At 41.6% G+C, this 15962-nt stretch overlaps 1 protein-coding gene across 2 annotated transcripts in view; it reads left to right on the top strand.

Moving 5' to 3' along the window:
• The window catches only part of lzts2a (leucine zipper, putative tumor suppressor 2a), an 86287-nt gene that overhangs the window by 20008 nt on the left and 50317 nt on the right, over positions 1 to 15962 (top strand). Inside the window, exon 2 of one of the 2 annotated variants that reach the window (XM_079559909.1) lies at positions 4095 to 4184. The exons of the other annotated variant lie outside the window; for it this stretch is intronic. The gene's annotated coding sequence lies outside the window, so the exon portion shown is untranslated. The remainder of the gene's footprint in view (positions 1 to 4094; positions 4185 to 15962) is intronic. 2 annotated transcript variants of the gene reach the window in all.

Raw genomic sequence — 15962 nt, 5'->3', positions numbered from 1 at the left:
ATATTAGTAGTTACAGCTTTAACAATGTAGTATGTTATGTTTGGCTAAATATAAACTGAAAATAAGTAATAATGCCATGGAGCAAAAGTGCAGTCAGAGATGTCCTTTTCCTTCACTTTCCCCATTCTCTGGTGTTTTGTTTTGACGACATTAACCACAGACTGCAGATCTTATGCACCAGTGTCCAACTTGATCTGGCATGCTGCATTTTATCTGGGGGGAGTTTGCCATTTCTTTATTCATACATTTAAATGCTCTTGTAGCTCAAGTTACTACAAATGTAATGACTAATATATATAATATATATATATTCCCATATTTTCTATGAGTAAAATGTTATATTCCTTAGTTACTGAAAAAAGTAATATATTTGTGCAACTCGTTACTTTTGTAATACGTAACACTGATGAGGAGTGGGCGGGGCCTGTGTCCGACACAGATCTGCAGAACAGACCTAAGTTATAGACTTTTAAAACAATATAACATTGTAATAATGCACACACTTGATGAATATTTGTAAGATCGGCACAAACATGGAATGAGTCTATTCCATTTCTAAACGCTCTTTGTATCGGCCACAACCTAAAACACTGTCCTCTTCATTCAGACTTCAGTGAATAACTCTCAAATCAAATGTTTTCGCTTCAGTTTGAATCTGACCTTCACTTGTGTTAATTCCCTGTTCATTTCCATTAATTATTCTTGTTAATTCCAAGGACAAATGTCCAATGTTGTCCAATGTTCAACCCCAGTCAAGAGTATCGGTTGGTAAATGTAAAAAAAATGTACCTGAAGCTGTGCATAATGAATAATTTTTATTTAAATGACATTTGATCAACATTTATCATCATAAGATCTTGAACTATAGTATATTATACTTTATGATTCACAGAAACCCTGTTTGTACCATTATTTTCCTGCTAAATCCCAGTAGCTAATGTTCTATACTCATACTTGTGTTAAAGGAACAGGCCACCGTTTTTACATCCTGAGATGTGTTCTTACCTGAGCTTAGACGAGTTGATGCGTACCTGTCTGGTCTTTTTGCGTGTGCTCAGTCACGCAAATGTTGTTAGCATTTAGCCTCTCCCAGCAAAGGTATAGCTCCAAACTGATAAAGTTCGAAGCTACCAAGCTATTCCACATTTTCCCTACTTAAAAACAGTTACGTAAAACGTTACACAAAATTAAACATGTCTATTTTCTAAGTGGATGAAGAGGGGCACTATATTGTGAGGCGCAATAACACCTGGAGTACTTCCACGTCCACATGGTAATAACGTCGAAGTATTCCAGTTACGTTTCACGCAACTGTATTTAAATAGGGAAAATGTGGAACAGCTTGGTAGCTTTTCACTGAACCCCAGTTTGGAGCTATACCTATGCTGGAAGAGGCTAAATGCTAACAATATTTGCTTGTTTGAGCCAGACAGGTATGAATCAACTCGTCTAAGCTAAGACATCTCAGTATGTAAAATACTGGTATGGTCTATTCCTTTAAGATAATGTCATGTCCTCTGAAAACAACTGATGAATCATTTGGGGTTCATCGTCTATATAAACGTATAATGTAATGTACAGGAATGGCATCCAGTGTAAAAAGCAGCTAAATCTGAGTATCAGCTACAATGATTGGACTATTAGCCACAGGCTTCTTTCAGCATCTTAAGAATAAATACACATGTTATGTAATGGGCTTTTAATATAACTGCTAAACAATGACTCATAGTTTGAACAGGAACATGAACAATAGGCTCTCGAGTCCAATGACCTTCACGACTCAACTGTTTTTCTTACGGTATCAGACTTTAAACATTCATTTTTTTTCTCTACATTTGGAAAAGGTTTAATCTCGACTCCACAAAGAACCCCCCAGACACAAACCTCTCTCAGACTTGAGACTTAATTACTAATGACCAAGCTGTCAGTCCCTGCCACATGAATACATTAGCTCATGCTGTAACTGTGTTAACCAGGACACACAGGCAGCCGCTGTCTGGAAGCCCATTGTTAACAAACAGTAGCTGTCCATCAGTGCTGACACAACAGGCTTAAATGCTCTGCTATTAAAGCTAAAATCACGTTAAACATTCTCAGAGCTGTTTGGATGAAGCAAAATACTGCTCCAGGTGTGTTTTTGACAAAGAAAACAACAGTGTAACGTGATTAAAAACAACAAAGTCTTCTTGACATGTTTCTTTCAAAAGCCTACGTATTCTAGTCATGGTGAAATGTTTATGCCTCTCCCCTGAGCTGCACATACCTCTCAGATTAGGCTGTGGGTGGCTCTGTCTGCGAGAGGAGCTCCAGGTATTGGGGTCAGGCAGGAGAACAGAGGGTCAGCTAAGCCGGAGTACAGAGTTTTTGATAAATGCTGTATGTAGGAGTGGCTTGGTTTTGGAGAATTCCTATGAAAATTCTGCGAACAAAAACGTGTGTGATCATATTTGCAACTCAATGTGCCTGTAAAAGCCATAGACTGTAAAAAAAAATGGACGTCTTATGCTCACTCCTCCCCGTTTACCAGATTGACCACGGCCGTGGGGCAATTCATGGCGGATTTACAGACTCCTCCTCCCCAGCTCTGACGAAGCATGTTCCTAAAAAGGACATACGGGCGGGATTTTCACCGTAGACTCGGCCCTTGCCTGACGTGTAGCTCGCGCTGCTCCAATGCTAACAGTCTGAGCCTCATTAAGTACGAGATTTCAAAAATTCATATTACGAAAACCAGCCTGGTTTCATATATTGTTATTAACCCAGCGTTATCTCAGGAGGAATATCTAGCCTAGTCTAGTGTTGAAACAATTGAAACCAGGCTTTAAAGTAGTTTTTAACGTGTCTAAAGTCCAATGCTTTTCAATGGGGGCCTAGCGGCGATATGGAGGTACTGCAGCAACGGCGGAGCAATGGCGGCCCCCACGTTTGTGGTCAAAAAGCAGGGCAGCCAGCAGCCATTGGTAAAAGCTGGCACACGTAAATCCTAATAAGACATGAAACAACAAAATTAAAACATTTTGTGCACTGTTACTTGTACTTGTATTTTTAGGACAGAAGAGAGAAAAAAAAACATTATCAGTCTTTATATTTAGAAATGAAGCCTAGGCGTTAATTCAGCCTGGGAGACTAATTTCAGCATCACATACCTCCAGCCAATGATCGCTTCCGTGAGGGCCACACCTCTACCTCAGCCTTCAGTGTAAGAGCCGCACCTCCGTAGCAGCCAATCATCACCCTCGGTCCCGCATTTAAGCCCCAGCAACCAGGGTTCGTTCGCTTCCCAGCTGTGCTGCGACCCACCTCCGTCCCGTCTCCACCTCTTCAGCCCACGGCTTCTCCCTGCTGCATCCTTCACGGGTCTTCCATACCACCACCAGTGTCCAGGCTATGGAAAGACATCCCTAACTCCAAGCTGTTCATCCTTACTGACTTTCATACATCGTCTACAGCCGGGTCTGATCGCCAAAACTAATATACATGTCAATAAATCTTCCTAATTGCTGCTTTTGTCTGTTTGAGTCTCTCCAGGTTGAAATAAATAGTGCGAGGATTGTTAAAGAGACAGACGCTATCATTTCGGGAGCAGACAATGAAAAAATGGCTAAAAAGCATTTATTTTAAAGCCACACTGTGTAACATTTCGTCAAATAAATGGAATCAAATACAAGCTTTTATTTTTACTGCCAATATTTTTATAGTTGAAAAATACTTATATTTATATATATATAAAGCAATCAAACAAACTGTGTCTTTCCTGTGAGCAGCTCACCTCTCCTCAAGCATGACTGCTACTTTACAGGGAGCGGGACGTCTCAAGGGAGATGTAGACTTAAAGCAGCCAAACATGAGTTGTTAGGTTTACGTTTAACCACTACAACAACAGCATTTTCTGTGTCTTAGAGCATGTTTTGTATTAGCAACATTACAACCAAAAATGTGACACAGTGCACCTTTAACGGGCCAATTGATATAAACTTGTCTTATCCCAACAGAATAATCTTTTTCAGGGAAATGTTCAAACCAGTTTGTGGCGACATTAGTGAGGAAACATGAGTTGTGCTTTTGAGGTTTTTAGCGTCTTTTCCTTGTTGTAGGTCGACGGGGAGAGTGGAGCGTCTGGAGGAAACACACTTCCCAAACTTCCCAAAGTCGGGAAACCGAACCTGAGATCGTCTTACTGTGAGGTGAGAGCTCTGTCGATTCACCCTCCGACCAATATTCTGTCGTGGCAGTTCATATTGTTTTTGTTTTGTTCAATACCAAGTGTAGTGTGGCTCGCTCGTTGAAAGTTATTTTACGCAGAGTTCCATTTTGTTTTGCTTGTGCTTTTTGTGTCGTACGAGAACTGACTTGAGCTGACGCGGAAATGACATAATCCGCGTGCTGTATCTCATGGCTCGGATTTTGGGTGTTGAGAATATCGCTGTCAAAGATCTGAGAGGGAGGTTTAAATGGAGCAGGGTCTTGGTGGGATCCAGGCCAGTGTCAATCTCGTCTCATTTCGTATGCGTATGGGGAGGGGATTAACGCACGCTTATGTAACTCCGTCTGCAAAATCAAGCGCACCCCTCCCTCCTCCTCCCACACCCCCACTCCTGCACGTTTACTTCTGCTTTCAGTGTCAGAACTCGCCATTGCGGGATATGTAAGAAATCGGATAGAGTTGTAATTTTTTTGCACACAGGGGAGGGCATCTGTGTTTGTCAGGACATAATTTCACTGAAATGTGAACATGTATATTAAAGTGATAGTCTGTAAGTTTGCAAAATGAGGAGAGCAGGAACAGATTTTTAAAAGTAAATGATCAAGCTCCTCCCGCTCCCTCCTGATTGGACCTGACAGGCTGGTTCACAGGAAAGGGTACGATACTCAACTCTTGATTAGTTGGCGAGATCCGGGAAGGAGGGATTTTACAAACAATAATATATATATATTATTACATCAAAATGCAGGTGGTCAATTTTGCACATTTTATACAATTTGTAAAACATTTAGACTTCCAGACTATCACTTTAACCGCAGAGACACTGCACTGGTCTGTAATTCATAAATTACAGAGTTACATTATCTTTCTACCCATTGTACAGACATATCCTTTGTGATGACCAGTCGTGACACCGTCAATGATCAATACACTCATTTTCTAACAATCATTAAAAATGCTGAGTTTTATGAGCCAAATGATTTTTTCCCCTAAAATATGTTTCCAAATAAGTATGGTGAACTTGACGCACAACTATATTATATATTTTATATATAAAACTGAAATTAATAAAGTCAATTACAAGCCAATTACAACTTTACTTCTGGCGGACTATGAGCATATTTAGCACAAACAAATCAAGTCCTTGACGTATGATTTGTTTCATTCTTGCATGAGAAAAACCAGCACTGAAAGTTAGCTGTTGCATGAAGCTAATATTGGCCTTATGGTTAGCATTCCCTGTTATTTATGTTATTTATGGCCTCTTGAACCTTACTTTTATTAGACTACTGCCTCCGCGACTGGACGCCGGATAAAGCAAAAGAAAATGGATGGACGGATTGCCTCTTGAACCACTGTTTTTTCTCTCCAAGTCTGTACCTTTATTTGGTAAAGATATCATCCATAATTCAGCATTTGGTTAAGTAGTGGTGTAGAAGTACATGATCGAGTAGTTCTTTTCCCCCTTTGTTTTCCCCCTCTGGCAGCTTCGAATGTGACCAATTTTGGCCGTTCCCAGGGTATCTACAAAGTGTATATCTGTGTTCATATCTCTGTAATTCTGGGCCTATTTACATTTAAAGAAAGGTAAACGCAAGCACACGCTAATTAGAGTCAGAACAACACTGCAATACTTATCAGTAAAATCCCAATTAGATCTAGTTCCAATCCCGTGCCGCCCTGGTCCACAGTGGAGGCAACAGTAAAGCTTGGAGATGGAGGGAGTTGGAAGCCTATAAATAGCGTGATCCCGGCTGTCGGCGGCGAGTGCGGCTGGCCCAGAGCAGAGCAGCTCAGCATCATGTCACTCTATGTCAGCCTCCATCAGAGCTACACTTCCACACATCCACAGGGACGAGCCAACGCTGACCTTTGACTCCTGTTAAGAGGAAATTACACGCCGGTGATTGGGACCATTGCTGTGACTGAGTAAATATAGGGAAATGGTTTGTCACCTAGGTGAATAGGTTGATTAGAGGTGAGCAGGTTAGGGCTTTATAACGCTGTCTATTCTGGCAGTATCTGCTATCACTAAATTATTCATTTATTTCAGCGTAATTGTCAAACATTCAATTTCCTTCACAGACACAAATAACTGTCCTACGTTATTGATTTATTTAAGCTTTCATTGAAACTTTATGGAAAGCATGGCCTTGGTAATTTTACGTAGAAAATACCCTTAGGTTTTAAGATGTTATAAATGCCATATGATATATTTGAGATTGTTTCGCTTCTATCTTCAGCAGCTTCTTCTCGCTCTTTTAGTCAAAATGTAAGACCAGTTAAGACACAAACCATCATCTCTCTAGCCAGAACTTTGACCTCACTGTCATGAAAAGTGTGTAAGATGGAGATATACCGCTGACTGTGGGCCACTGCTGCTCACTCTGTGATGCTGTTGTTGCTTTTTTTTATTACCCCCCATTTGCTCTTCGCTGCACTAGACTTCTGATTGAAGCTTGCATTGTGTTACACGTCTTTGCTATTGCGTTTCAATATTCATGTAGTCATAATTCTTCCTTGCATCTCTGAGAGAGTAACAAACGCAGGAGCAGAGAACACCACAGAAGCGCAGAGAGGAGCCAGAGTAAGCTCGTCTCGGCTGCTCCCTTCAGGCCTCATCACCGCGGCGAATGGTCTGATTAGCATATTTTATTTGGCTTAGGTTTATTTGGAAATGAGCCCGATGCTCCCTGACATGTTCACAAATCCATGTGGCTGACAGTCTGCAGGCTTAGAGGAGCATGCGTGACCGTGCATGTCAAGAAAAGGGCTTAATATCCGAGAGCACATGCCATTTTTAGATCGTTGACACTGTGTCTTTCTTGTTTGTCTTTGTCAGATGTCTTATTGTAGTTCTCAGAGATGTCAGTGGGACAATTAAGGCGAGACACTGCAGGTAAATAGGAATTACATTTGAAACTTTTGCTGAAAAAAATGTATTTCTAGTTTTCTTTTATTTGTAATTTTTTTAATGGATTTAAACTGGCTACTTTTTGATAACATGTTTTGACTGAACAAATCTGTAAAAAGTCACATTTATCTGTGTTGTTCAAGGTGTTCAAAGCTTGATAGATCTTCCTAGAAACGTTATTGTTTCTTTATTCCCAGGTGAAGGCACATGTTGAGAGAGCTCATTTGCCCAAATCTAGAACACTGATCGAATTGAATCAGTGTTCAATTCGATCAGAAATTTTTGCAAATTTTAGTTTAGACTTTTAGAGCATTGCATGGTCAGGCTCCCAAATGTGTGTCTGACCTACTCCTCTGTTCGCACCCATAGGTCCTCGGGCCAGAACCTCCTCACTGTCCCAGTGACCCGTTTTTAAACCAGAGGACGCTTGTCCTTTGAAGCCCCTAAATTGTGGAATGACCTTCCTCTGTTGCTACGTGTGGCCGACTCTGTTGATTCTTTTAACTTCTTAACCCCCACCTGAACCACCCGAACATATTTCCTCCCGTTTGGTTTGACGTGACGAAAACATGACAAAAGTGTGACACAAAAGTGATTAAAAAAAAGTGACAAAAGGGCAACAAAAAAGTGATGAAAAACTGACATTAAAGGGACATTTCCGGATTTTTGGCATAGGGCCGCATTTCCTAGTTATCCAGAATATTGTTGATTTCTGGAGATTTTTTTCATTATTATTATTCATGCAGTCATTACATTTGAAGAGTTCAGTGGTGCTTGGCTAGTGCTAGGCTAGTGCATGTCTATGGAAACTAGTAGCCTGCATTAAAAACTGACCCAAGCACAGTGCACCTGAGGCAAATCACTTATAACACCAGTAGGGTTGGGCGATGTTCCCTTAATTGGCCGTTGACGATGTTTACAGTGAACCATCGTGATGGACAATGATATTGTCCATTTCTCATTATAAGCATTTTTTAAAGATATTTACATAGGCTATATATATGCTGCATATTACTATTTATGTTAGGAAAATGTGAGATTGCAGGATAAATGGATCTAAACGACTTTTGCAACAGAAATTTGTTAAAACGTCTGAGAGGAGAACGACTCATTCATAGCGTGAAAACTCCTCAATACCAAGGCTCTTATCCCACTAATACAAATGTAAATCGGAGCTTATTATTTGCATTTGCTCAAACAGTGGGTGAACGGGACAATATGTACACGTTTGCGTCGTAGCTTACGTTTTTGAAGCCGCTCCACGCGCCGCCCAGTCCGTGAGCTCGTAACTTCGTACCTCCTACACCGCCTCTTTCTCTCCTCTCACAGTTCTTCGTGAGAATATTCCAAACCCATGCGTGCCCGTGCTAGCTCCGATGTGAGAGCTATCTCGTTATTTTTTCCGTACGCAGCAAAGCAAAACAAAACCACGCGCTGTTAAACTTTGAGCTGTAGAGAGAAAGAGAGAGAGCTCCGCGTGTCTTTACTTTAATAATTACAGCTAACACATCATGGCTTCTGGCAGGTACTGAAACTAGCACGCATATTAGTTATATCCGTGATTGCATTTACAGTGCAATCCCTGCAAAGTTTGAAGGTTTACAAGGCCCACAGAAGACCAGTGCGTGTTTCTGACAGGAGGGGGCGTGGCATCACGATGGTGGCTCTCCATCGTGATGTTGCCCATCCATCACGATGGACGATGATGTCGTCCATCGGCACAACCCTAAACACCAGACTACCCATATAAATGTCTGTGTTGACTGAATATTTTTTTTAATATAACCATTTTGCATTTAAAATAACTTATATTTGAGCAGCATCAGCTTCCTGGTTGTAAGCTATGCTGCGGCGGAGTGATCTGCTCTGTTACCGGATCTACAGTAGTTTGTTTACCTGCGGCGGCATTACTACACGTGGAATTCACAAAGGAGCTTTCTACAAGTCATATATGGCAACGTTTGGAGGACTACCCCATGATTTTGAAGAGGTTTTTAATGCAGGCTACTAGTTACCATAGACATGCACTAGCCTTGCACTAGCCTAGCACCACTAAACTCTTCAAATATAAGGACTGCATGAATAATAAAAAATCTCCAGAAATCAGCAGCACTCTGGATAACTAAGAAATGAGGCCCTATGTCAAAAATCCTGAAATATCCCTTTAAAGCAATGAAAGAATAACAGAAGAGTGACAAAAAGAAAAGGTTAAAAAGCAGATGAAGACATGGCAGTTCAGACGAGCTTTTAGTTGATTGTTTCTCTGTACATTTTCTGTAATACTTGTTGTTTTGGTGACCCTCTTGTTCTCTGTGAAGCACTTTGTGATTTTAACTTTCTTCTTCTCCTCCCTTATGGATTGAGAGATGTGAGACTGGTTGAGAGGCAAAGGTAGCAGGCTGCGACGAACAGGTGAATGAGGCAGGAAATACAGTCTGCCTGGCGGATTTTACGCTTCGGCTTTTTAATATTGTTGTAGGAAGAAAGCCATTCCTTTTGATACGCAGTAAATGTTCTATATGGGGGATTTCTTCCATTCTGCCAGAGCTGACACAGACCTTTATCAAAGAAAATCTAAATATCATTTCAGTTGTCGGAAGCAAATCGCAAAGCATTATGATGTTCTCTCCAGAGAAATAAATGTCCCCTGTAACAGATTTTCCTCATTTTCAAACCGTGACACCTCCTTCCAAACTCCTAAAATCCTCATTATTCACAGGGATGAGTATAAAAGTGCGTTTTGCAAACTTTTCGCCGGCACACTGAGGTTACAGATAACAGCTCATCTCGTGGTACTTCCTGGTTTACCATTACTAAAAATAGTCAATGATAAACTCCGCCGTGGTCTCGCTTTTCCCCCCCACAAATCTCTACAAATACAATGTGTTCTTTTATATTCGTGCTGCAGAGGGCATTGGAGGCTGTAGGCTCCGGTTAGCACACTGTCCCGTTTACTGTACTTGTGTGTGTGGGTGATTCATGGGACAGTCCCGGGGCCCTGAGCGCCCTCTGCTCCAATGGCACACTTTACAATGGCCAAGGCGCAATACAAATCCAGCATTCAGTCAGGCGCAGATGCAGCCTGACAGCCCTGCACACTGCTGTCACACTGCTCCACATCGGGACGTCTGACTTTCATTGAGTTCAAGAAGGCCTGCATTTAAATCATATGGAGCGCTCTATTTTTATCTACTCTGGAGGCTTGTTTCAAAACATATCACCTTTTTTTGTTTGCACGATCCTGTTTCTTTCTTCCCCGACTGCTGAAATCCTGCATTCGTGCATTTCCTGGATTTTGTTGCGTCTACAAGAATGCGGAAATGTCCTTTTTACATTTTAAAAGTCCATTCATGGTGCATTTTATTTGTTAGCATGCTTTGTAGCTAAAAATGGAGGCTTGATTTTGTTTTGTTTTTTTCATGGCTGTTTCACATTGCTATTTGTTAGCATGCTGTGTAGCAAAAGATGAAGGCTTTAATTTTGTTTTTCATAGCTTATTCATTGCACTATTTAGTTAAATGTAAATGGTAAACGGTAAATGGGCGGCATGGCATCGCTCGTGCTTCACGGCTAGAAAGGTCCTGGGTTCGATTCCCACCTGGACGGGGCCTTTCTGTGTGGAGTTTACATGTTCTCCCCGTGTCTGCATAGGTTTCCTCCGGGTACTCCGATTTCCCCCACCACTAAAAACATGTACACTAGGCCAGGATTATTGAGAGTGTGTTAAAGAGTGTGGCTTGTTTACATGCATGAGACCCATGTATGTTCATTAACTTGCACTGTTCCGAGCAAATAAACCAATAAATAAATGTTCTCAACTTATATAGCACTTTTCCACCTACATTAGGCTCTCAAAGCGCTTTACAGCGAGAATCCACTCACCCATTCACTCTCTCATTCATACACCAGTGTACGCTGACACTGGAGGCACGGGGGATGAAGTGTCTTGCACAAAGACACAATGACAGTGTGCACCTTCAGGAGGCGGGGTTCAAACCCCCAATCGTCCTATCATGAAGATCTACAATCTGTGCCACTGTCCCCCGTCAACCTGCCGCGTAGCTGAAATGGAGGCATGAACTGTTTTTGTTCACGGCTAATTTACGCTGCTACTTAATGGTTAGCATGCAGCGTAGCTAAATTGGAGGCTTGAATTTAGCTTTGTTGTTTTCATGGCTAATTCTCAGTCCTATTTATTTGTTAACCTGCCACGTGGCTGACATGGAGGCTTGAATTTTTTTTTTTTTTATCATGGCTAATTCACGGCGCTATTTATTGTTACTCTGCTGTGTAGCTAAACACTGAGGGTCGTATTTAGTTTATTTGATGCTAATCCCCCTGGCTGCCAGTGGAGGGTGCTACACATGAGAAAAAGATTTTAAGAGAGCAGTAAGTGTTCCATTCTTTGACATCGTTTTAAGTTATAACATTATATAATAAAGTGGACAATACTGTCGCTTTAAAATGATCTTACTTAAAACTGCTAGAGTTTAGAGTAGACTCTAGTTCGTGCTGTGATTCTGTTTTTGTTGTAACCATAACTATTTTCTTGAATTCCAGGTGGATGTGTGACCACATTTAGGTATTTTTGTTTTACCTCGTACACTTTGTACTTCAGTTTAGAACCTCCTGAACCCCATGTGTCGGTGTGTTCCCCTGACAGGAGCCAGCACGCCGCGATACCTGATCCCTATGAAAACCTTTGAATTTTCCACGGCTGTGTGAAGTGTGTCCGCCTGTGACAGAGCGGGGCTGCAGCGCCGAGCCAGATGCAGACAGCTGTTCAGACGCTCAGATCTGTGTGCCCTGTAGCTGACACGAGGCACGTAGCAGTCATGGGGAAAATACACTGGGTTACTGCAACATTTTAAGTCTTGGATTGGTTGCTTTTTTTTAAAAATGTGCTTGTTTCTTTTTGTTTGTTTGGGGTCGCCAAAGACGAGTTGCATTGTGATTTGGCAGATCCTTTTATCGTCAGTGTAAAACCACACACACACTCAAACTTACAAACATTTTTACAGCACAAACGTAGCACAAACAATTACAAAGTAATTATGTAGATTTGTGTTTGATGGGAGGTAACTTCTCGGAGGTCTCTGACCGAAGTGATAAAATCAGCGTGTGTGTCAGCAGAAATCCAGTCCTCTTATCGTAAATGAAACTCGTCTAAAGTAGTCTCAACTGGTGGGTCGGGACCCAAAAGTGGTTTGCAGAGTCATTTTAATGGGAACATTTCTTTGTATAGTTTACTGGAAAGACAAAACTCTACCTGAGCCTTTTAAAACATCAGTTGCAGAATTAGCCAAAAGGCTGTTTTTTATCTGACCATGATAGAAAAAACAGCATTAGAATACATTTACATGAAAATACATTTAGTTAGTAGACAGAAATCATGATCAAAATTACAGGCTCATTTGAGGCTTATTCAACAATAATTTGTTGAATTTATCATTACATGATAAAAATTAAATTCTTCATTGGGTCATCCTGTTGATGGGTCCCTGCACTCAGCAGGGGCAGGTTTCTTGCTGTAGGGCCAATGTTCTTGACTACCGCTGGTGTACAGTATACAGTAGAGCTTTTCACCTACAATGGTCAAGGCCCTTCACATTCACTGTTTTTTATACCTTTCAAGATCTAGGGCTGTCAATGAGTTGTGCTGCTATTCCTGAATTGGCTCTTTGTATCAAGATAGTTGCAGGCCCCTGGTGTGAGACACTGTGCCACTGTACGCTGTGGGAAAACACTTTAACCACTGAGCCACTGCTGCCTCATGTGCAGTACCAGGAGTAACATTTCCTTGAGCTAGATTTGGTCAGGAGTTCGTAGCTAGAGTATTTTGCAAATATTCAATCATGGAAATTGCACATTTTTATACATGCCTTGTTGCCACTCTGAGCACACACCCAAAGGAAAGTAGACCGTGGAAAAGACGAGAGGAAGAGTAAAACTAAACATTAATCTGTGTCTGAGATTTGCGAGGTGATTCAGATCCTCCAGACTCAGGACTAATTGTTCCAGCAGCAGAGGCGGCGGCGGCGCAGACAGACACAGAGCAGCACAAAGACGGGGCTGAGGCACATGATAATGTGCTGAAGAGGCAGATGAAGCTTCCACTGATCATCTCTCTCATTTGCTAATTTTCCACAGCAGGCGTAATTGTACGGCACTCGCTTCTGCTCTAATTACAGCCTCTCTGGAACTTTGTACTGACGCTGGTGAAGCAGCAGCAGCGAAATTCAGCTTCTCATTAGGATCGTGTCGAGTTTAGCAAGTTCATTTCAAGTTGATTTGTCTTTGGACAAGCAGCTTGAAATGACGCAGTGTCTGCGTACACTGGTGTATGAATGAGAGAGTGAAGGAGTGACTGGTTCCTTACGGTAAAGCTCTTTGGGCCTGATGAAGGTAGAAAAGTGCTATATTTACTACTAGGATGATTGTCTAGAGCAGGGGTGGGCAATTCATTTTCATAAGGGGCCACATGAGGAGCCTGAATTGAGTCGGAGGGCCGCACCAACAATAACTCAAACTTATATCGGGATATAAGAATAATATATCGGGAGTGTATCGCTGGGGTCCATGAACAAAAGCTCCAAAATAAAAAAAAATGTTTTGATTGGGAAAATACATTGAGGACTTTTTTTCAATATCTATAAATTATTTCAATATCTATAGATTATATCTATATAATCTATAATGATGAGCCTGGCAGGACTGTAGCCTCATAAAAACGGCTTACACTTTACAAGCCTGTGTCACAAGTCTCTGCTACATTGTAGTCAATATTCATTCACTCCGCACTCCGTGGTAGTAAGCTACTATTGTAGCCACAGCTGCCCAGGGGCAGACTGTCCATTTCCCACTTGCAAGTCACACAATGTGTTGTTTATATCTTTATATCTTATTATGCCAGTGCCCTTTGCTGGACACCTGTGGAATTCTTTACTTTTATTCTTATTCAATCTGCCCCCTAGTGGCTGGAGTGAGCACTCTGGTAATAAAAATAAAAAATCACAACTCCGCACAGGAATGAGCTAGAGACTTACTTTTTTTTTTGACATGCTTATGAATTTATGCCCTACAAGTTATGGGCCGGACTGAATCATCTCGCGGGCCGGATGTGGCCCGCGGGCCGTACTTTGCCCAGGTCTGGTCTAGAGCTTTTCCCAATGAAAGGGTTGTTTGTAAATGTGCAATAGCAATAAACTTGACTTGGCTTGAATATAAATATTCTGTAGTCTTCAAAGTACTATTCAATGGAGTTTTCAATGGAGTTTTTGATGTAGTATTCCCTTAAATGGATTGGGGCTGAACGATAAATTTCATTTTTAATTTTATTGCGATATTACACGATTTCCTAATCGCAGAGGCACATGATTTGACTCTGTCAGCTCACAGCCGCGGTCCATAGATGTGAGTGGAGCGACGAGAGACGCCGATGTTCACTTCATTGCTCAGTCTAGTTAAAGTGCGTGGTGGATCGAGGATGAACAGTGAAAATATCAGTGTTTATAATGCAGCCACCGGCTATTGCTTTTTTCTCTGTTCGAGTTCTGTCATCTGACATCTGTCACCAAGTGGAGACGACTGTTCCACCAAAAATAACCGTTGGTAGAACTGTTATTTTTGTGTCTTTGCACTTTCATATAGAAAACTTTGATTGAACAGTATTTCGTTTTGCTTCCCAGCGTCATACTTCTGCTCTGTGTGTGTGAGATTTGACAACAAAGTTCACACTTTGATAACAAAGCAGTCCTAATAAAAAAAACAGGATGTAGTGTTTAGTGTGCAGGGATCAAGAATGTTGTCTGTTGTCACAGACAAGAATGTTGTCACGAAGCATATTTCCAAATATCACCAAGCATTGTCTTGTGCATCATATGCATCATTACATATTATATTGTGAAAAAAGGTCAGTTAACACCTCGAATGTCTACAACAGTCAAAATGAGTAATTTCTGACTCTCCAGTGGAGCATGTCAGCGTCGGCCTTTGCACAGACATGAAGGAATTACAGAGAAACCCATGTGTAGGAGGCTCGGAGATCCGCCTATACAGATCTCCTGTGATCTCCTGTCATCTTACCTAATCTGTCCACCGGGATATGACCCCCTCACCACCCACCCAGACTAACCCCCACCCACCCACACAGGCACTAGAAGCTGGATCGATGGACCTTCCCTCTTCAGAGCCTGCGGAAAGGCTAAGCTATCAAACAAGCAAGCTTTTTTTTTATGAATTAGCTGCAGCAGGAGGTACTGTATGTTTGTGCTACAGCAGCAGAATGATATCCTAACCTGCGCTCAGTGCCCCCCCAGGTCCAGAAAAATCACAGTGGCTCTTATTGCAGTCAGTCATCACAGCAGCTGTCGGCTCCGAGCAGCTCCCTCGTGTGGAGAGCCTGGGGACTGCAGTCAGGACGGATCCGTCTAATCCTCCGAGCACAGCACATGGAAGATAAATATGATACTTTTTACTCCACTACTTTTCTATAAAGGCTCCAAAGTAAAAAATAAAGTCAGCTATGTGTTTTGTTTATTTTACAATGACTGGAGAGCTTACAGCCTATACGCCATTTGAAAGCTAATTTTTTGTTGCATTTTTGTTGCACACGCGCTATGTTTTTGCTTTTTTGTCACGTTTTTGTCCAGCCTATACGCCAGTGCAATGACTCATTTAAAAGCTAAGATCCTGTAGTTTCTGTACATTTGTGTAAGATCTGTGTGAGTAAAACAATCTTACAGGTGATGGATGGCAGGGAACTGGTTAAATTAGTTGTGTCCTACAGACTTCCTACCTCTACCTGCAAGTCGAGACCATGTCTGTCTAATAAAATGTGCAAAA

Source organism: Gobius niger, assembly GCF_951799975.1.
Source record: "Gobius niger genome assembly, chromosome: 7".
Classification (NCBI taxonomy): domain Eukaryota; kingdom Metazoa; phylum Chordata; class Actinopteri; order Gobiiformes; family Gobiidae; genus Gobius; species Gobius niger.
This window is presented reverse-complemented; position numbering and strand designations above follow the sequence as displayed.